This window comes from Hevea brasiliensis, chromosome 16, assembly GCF_030052815.1.
Source record: "Hevea brasiliensis isolate MT/VB/25A 57/8 chromosome 16, ASM3005281v1, whole genome shotgun sequence".
NCBI lineage: Eukaryota > Viridiplantae > Streptophyta > Magnoliopsida > Malpighiales > Euphorbiaceae > Hevea > Hevea brasiliensis.
This window is the reverse complement of record NC_079508.1, coordinates 1,546,258-1,553,416: the sequence shown is the minus strand read 5'-3', so window position 1 is coordinate 1,553,416 and position 7,159 is coordinate 1,546,258.

The following is a 7,159-nucleotide window of genomic DNA, read 5'->3' as shown; positions in this document are numbered from 1 at the left end:
GGGAAATTCCGCGAAATAATTGTTGGGACTCTAGAGAAGAGTCATTGAGGTTTCGATGGCAGTAGAATACCAAGAAAATGCTTAGAAAATTTTTTAGATTGGTACAGACAATTTTAGTTCGTTAAGCAAAATGAATGGCATTTTGGTCATTTCGCCTTCAGAGATGATTTTTGACAAATTTGTCCAATTAAGTAAGTAAATTATATGACATAAAATATGAATAAAAAGTGATGAAAATTAAATTAAAAATAAGTAAAAAAGAAAAGAAATTGAAATAAAAATTTGACTTATGACATAAGCCATGATGTCATAAAGCTTAAATTAAAATTTACAATAAATTAAATTGCCAACCAATGGGAGTTTGACAAGCATTTTAAGAGGATAAAAACTAAATAAATAAGGATAAAAATTAAAAAGAAATCAGACCTTCTTTTTCAATTTTCGGCAACCACTCTCTCCCTTCACCATTGAAGAGCTTTCTTCTCTCTCTCTTGCCAAACCTCACCTTTTCACCATAAAACCTTAAACTTTCTTCATTAAACCTTCTCCTCACACCTTAAATCACCTCTAGGCAGCTATTAGAAGGAGAGATTTTGAAGATTAACAAGCTCAAGTTGGAGGTCCAAAGAGGTTCGTCTCCAATATCTTCATCTTTCTTTAAATTCATGTCTACGAAGTTGAATTAAGTTAAAAAGTATAAGGAATTAAAATGAAATCCATTGATATGCCCAATCTACTTTTTTGGTAGCAATGGTCATCTTAGGGTTGTGATGATTTTCTTTGATTTAAATGAGTGTATAAGCTGCCCTTAACATGAATTCTATAATTAGCATAATAATTAGGGGTGAAATGCATGAATTGGAGACTTTGATAAATTAGGGTTAGGGTTTTGAACCAATATTTGGGGGATGATGCAATTGAGCTCAAATTGATATTTTAATGGTCAATTATTGACCATTTGGTGTAGTTTGAACCAAGTTTGGAGTGATTTGTGACATTAATTAAGGTAAAGATTAGGCTGTCTCATGAGTGCATTCTAGACCCTTTGAGTCCAGTGTGCTCTTATGGTTATAACTAAAGTTATGCAACTCCAATTGGTGCAAGGCTAACTGGAGGTTAAACTAGACACAAAATGAAACAACTTTGATGAAGAAACATGTCCCAGAAAACTAAACTAAGTAGCCCTAAAAATTGATCTAATCCGGGTAACACACATTCTGCCCTGGGCAAAATTACCAAAAGTCATAACTCAGTGTAGAAAAATCCAATTGACCTGAATTTTATATTAATAGAAAGCTTACGCAATTTAGGACAACTTTCATGAGGAACACAACTCCAAATTCTGACCAGAACTTAATGAAATTGCCCACTAAAATCAGGATACCAAAGCTGCCAGAATGGGATTCTACCTAGAAATTCTGGGTAGATACCAATCCAGCCAGCCTTGCTAAAATTAGCATATCTTGAGCTTGAAAACTCCAAAAGGAGTGATTCAAAAAGGGAATTAAAGAAGACACATAAAAAAACAACTTTTATGAAGAAAATTTTGCCAAATTTCCACTGTAATAATGACCAATGGAACAGTAAACTTAATGCATGAAATCTGAAAATTTTAAATAACAAACAATAAGCTTTGAAATGGTATTGGCAACCAATGCCAACAATTTTAGAATACAAAATGTGGTATATTGGTGATATTATGACTAATATACCTATTGTCTATGAAAAGTCAACATTTTAGTTGACTAATGGGATGATTAGTAACTATTGAACTTCAATTGCAAAGAATTTCATATCTAAAATTATAATATGCCCTAGTAGGCCTAGTGTGATTGGTTTGGATAGGTTGGCATGCCAATAGGGTTCTGATAGCAGCACTGCATATGGCATCATGCCATTCTGTGATTTATGGCTTAAGTGGCCATTCTGTGATTTTATGGTTTTTAGCCATTCTGACACTATTGTGATACTTGGCCTTATGCCCGATTACTGTAACGGCTTATCAGCTGTTCTATTGTACACCGGGAGACACATTGTGACCGATAGTGTGACGGCCCGAGGTACTAGGTTCCCAGTGTCAATTTACCCGTTTATCCAGTCCGGTCAATTTGTATAGTTTACTTAGGCATGGAAAAGTATAAATGTAATTGAATTGATTATTAAAGGAAGTAAGAAAATTAAATATCAAGATAAAGAACAAGAATGATTTCAATAAAAAAAGGCTCATTGGATTTTTAATAAAATGTTAGGAAGAGTTAATATCATAAGATGTAATGGGCTTTCAACTAAATAATAATTTAGTAATCATTTATTTTCTTATAAGCAAAATAACTAGGGAATTTTTACTTTTATTTGTATATTATATTTTCTTGTATTATGGCACCACTAAGCAGAAATGCTTAGCACATTGGATTTTCTATCGCGTAGGTACTGGAGATACGGAGCGCAAGCTCAGTAGACCGTAGACTGGGAATCAGACTTGGATATACATTTTGCATTTTGTGGTACCTCGACCAGCAGTGCATTTGGTAGGATTGCTAGGCTTCATTTTGTATTTTACATTTTGTACTAGATGTACATTTTGTCATGTAAATGATAAATTTATGTAATTATTGTACATATTATGAGTTAATGAATTTGAACATTTCTTGTAAATATGAGTATGTAATTATTCATGCATGGAATGAAATTGAAATTTTGAGTTGAAATGTTGAGAAGTGTTGAAATTTGATGAACTATGATGACTTTGTGTTGAAATTATTTGGAGTTTGGGAATGAATGAAAATTTGGGAGTGTTTTTCACAGGTTCTGAAGAACTATTTTCTTCATTTTTAGCCGGCACTCTGTCAGATTTTCTATAAAATTTTTGAAACCTTAAATTAATTCATAATTTCAATAAATAAAATAAAATGACATAAATTTCACTTAATGACTAATAAATTAATAAAAAAATAAATTAAGAAAGAGTAAATTGTAATGAAATAAGATATGGTGTTCCGGCACACTGTGTAGCATATCTTGCTCGATTACACTTTAGACGGGTAAGGGGTGTCACAGGTCGTCATACCATGGGACACAGAATGTCAACCAGATATGCAACAGAATGGCTAAAAAACCATAACAATAAATCGGGCATAAAGCCATGCATATCATAATGCAACATAATGGCTGGAAGCCATAATCAACAGAATGGCATAAAAGCCATGATAACAGAATGGCATAAAGCCATAGGCAGTACTGCAAAACACAACCCTTCTTGGCATGCCAATCTATCCAACCCATACACACATGTTTAGGCTTACATGGGCAATTAATATTCTTAAGTATTCATGCTCCATAGTAATTTTGTTCTAATCATATTGGGAACATGAGTCCCAAATACACATTCACATCACATTCATGATCATTAAGTCATTGGTATTAATCACCAATGATGTTCAAGTCATTTTAGGGTACTTCATAATTTTCAGAAATTGCATCTTGAATTGACCCTTATATTAGGCCAAGCTACAGTAGTAATTTAACTACACTTCTTAATGAAAGTTATTCCTTTATGTCTTAGATTTAATTTCCTTTTTGAGTCATCTAATTTGAAGTTTTGTAGCTCCAGTTATGATCAATTTACTGAGTACTAGTCCAGTGACCAATGCTGTTCTAGAACAGGATAGATTCTGGAACTCAAATTTATCAAGCTATTTGGGCAAGTTACAGTCATAATTTGGCTTGATGTTCTTCATATGAGTTGTTCTCCTATGTCTCATGGTTACACAAGTTCAAGAATCACTAAATTTGGAGTTGTGTAGGGTACATTATGGCTAATTAACCAACCTAAACTCATGAATACTGCAACTCCAAGATTTCAAGTTTTAGGTCAGTCTTACAATTAATATTTAAGGATCTTATACCCAAAATTTTAGTAAGGTTTCTAAACCAAAGTTGTAGCCCTAGTTCTTAGGTTTTTAGATCATTTTGATTCATCCCATTTGGAATTTTTTAGTGAAAGTTATGGTCTAATAACTGTCCTGGGGTCAAATGGCAAAAATGGTTCAGATGTAGGAATTCCAGGTTGGGAATCCATGAATTCTCCTAATAATTTCTCTAAGTTGCTTTAGGATCTGGGTTCTGGTAAAAACACAAAAATTGTAGTTCTATGTGTTATGAGCATTTTGGCTTTAGAATCACTGCATTTGCAGTTTTGTAGCTCAAGTTATGACATTTTTACCACAACTGGTCGGAAACTATAAAATTTAGGATTTCCAGATTCAGGTTTTGTCCAGGCAGATTTGATGGACTAAGTTTGCCTAGCAATTTGGTTGAGTTAGGGTCAAAACTAGGTTTTCTAATCTTTATAAGAAATGTTCTCCTATGTCTTAGAATTCCATAGGTTTAAGAATCAGGTCATTTGGAGTTTCCTAGTATGAGTTATGCTCAAATCACTAAACGCTATTCATATAGTCATTTCTGCCCAAGTTCAGAACATTAATTTTGGATTCAAGTCTAACTTAGGGCAACTTGTGGTCATTTTCTGGGCAATCTTCCGTCATGAAATTTCTAGCATTATGTCTTATGTTTTATCTTCAATTGATCTCACACCAATCAGAGCTATGTAGATCTACTTATAGCCATTCAAACCTACTAGACTCAAGGGTCCAGAATTTCAGCACAACAAGCACACTTCCAAATCATTAACTCATCTCACCAACCACTTCATTTCACCATTAATTCACCTTAATTGGTCAATATTTGACCCTAACAACATCAATTTTATACCATAGCATAAAATTTCCCAGATTTCCAAAACCCTAACTTCCACATAATCCTAATTTCATACAATCACTTACAATTCAACACACCATTCATATCTATCACCTTATTTAAGCTAGAATTCAAGTTTTGTTACAATTAAACACATCAAATCCTCCTTCCACACAAGCTGGCTGAAATTACTTTTCACTCAAACATACAAAATTTCTCAATTTTTTATGCACTTCTTTCCATAATCAAGATTAGAAGAAAGAGAAATGCTAATAATTGCACTAACCTCACTTGATGAGCTTCTAAGCTTGCCAAACCGTCACTTCCTCTTCTTCTTTTTGCTATCAATCATTCTACCTAGATAAAATATTAAGGTTTAATGTTGGTGGCTAGAGATTTTGTGGTGAGAATTTAAGGAATTAAAGCTTTAAATGAGAAAAAATGGTGGAAGGAGCTATGGAGGGAGGTTCGGCCGAGGGAGTTTTGGGAAGAAGATGAAGACTTTTCATTCATTTAATTATTTTGTCCCTTATATAATTGTGTGTCTAATTATCATTTGTTATAATTTTTAATTAAAATTAATTAATATAATTATAATTATATTAATTCCCTTAATCCCCTTTATGTCCCTTTATTAATTTCCATTAACACTTCATATTTTTAATTCATTTTCAATATTTTAATGTCACTCATTTTAATGGACATTTAGGTCAAAAGTCAACTTTGGGTGTCAAATGACCGAAATGCCCCTCATCGGGTTATAGTCTATCTTTTTGAATAATGACATTTAAGTCCATAACCCAATGGTCACTTTAATTTTTATACTGCTTATTTCAATTTATTTTTATTTCATTTTTAGTCATCGAACTGGCTTTGAATAGTACTATTCATGGACTGAAAATAGTACTGTTTAGAACTCATAAGTTTAGGACATTACAAGACTCCACTACAGAGGCTGAGTATATTGCTGCATTTGATGCTGCAAAGGAAACTGTTTGGATAAAGAAGTTTGTAACAGAACTTGGAGTGGTTCCTTTAATTGTGTTGGACCTAGGTGTCTTAACCCATATTTTGATGATAATAAACAATTAGTATGCTACTAATATACTTTGGAAGTGTTTGTGTTGAGTTTGTAGGCCCTAGATTCAAAATTGCCAAATTGCTTCAAATCAAGGTTAAGGAAGAGCAAGATAAGGAAACAAACATTTATGAGACCCTACAATGTAACTTTTATTTATTTTATATCTTGTATATCTCATTTAATTAATTGTGTTGGCTCAAGTCTAGGTGGTACTAAGAATATTTTGTTTAACTTGGTTTTCACCTAATTCTTTATCAAGGAAAAATTAAATAAATCTTTCAAAAATGAAAAATTAATTTTGAAAAGTATTTTAGTTGCAAAATACATTGAATTAGCTTTCCAATGGTTCAAACGGATCAAAAGCCTGAGTTCAGATAAAAAAGTTATGAGTTTTCTAAACTCTTAATTTCTTGGTGTCTTTACTTGTAACATTTTCTTAACCAAGGGGGACTAAAATAAAATTTTCACATTTGGGAAATGTAAATTTGTTTTTGAAAGTGTTTTCATTGAAAAGTCTATCAAATTAGCTTTTCAATGGTTCAAACGGATCGAAAACCCGAGTTTCGATAAAAAAGTTACGCATTTCCGAAGCCTAAGTGCCCTTTTGACACTTTCTGTCTAGAGAGCACTTCTACAATCGAAAGTGGGAAGTTCGACTGCCGAAGTTCACTCTTTAAATCATGGTTTTTGGGCATTAAAAGTCATTTTATCCAGAGAGCACTTGGCCAGCCGAAAGTGGAAACTTCGGCAGCCAAAAGTGACTTTTCAAAAGTTGATTTTTGGCGCTTCAACCTTCGGCAGCCAAAGTAAATAACTCTGGTAGCCGAACCTGGGTTTCTGCAACTTAATAAAATAGAGCTTTGGGTGGTTGAATGGCTAGTTTTGCATTTAATGCACCCCCAATGGCTATTTTCTTGCACAAACTATAAATAGGCACCATTTATAACTAGAAACAAGTTTTGAAATAACAATCTTTTAGAAATTTATTGTGTTCTAAAGATTTTCTTCATTCTCTCTCTCTAGAACTTGAGCTACCATAGTTAATGTTGAGAACTTGATATTTGAGTTGTAAATTCATTGTTCTGAGAGTTCATTCAAGGTTATTATGAGCACTTATTGTAATTTTGAGTGTGATAGAGCTTTAAATAGCTCTTGAGTGTAAAGGGATTTATAAAAGAGAAAGGGTTTGCTCTGGTGGTGATTGTAAGGGGTTTATTCTTTACCCAAAGAAGAATTTTAGTCGAGTTAACTCTCAAGGAGAGTCTTGAGGAGAGGTCGTAGGCTTGGGATAGCCGAACCTCTATAAATTTCTTGTGTCATCAT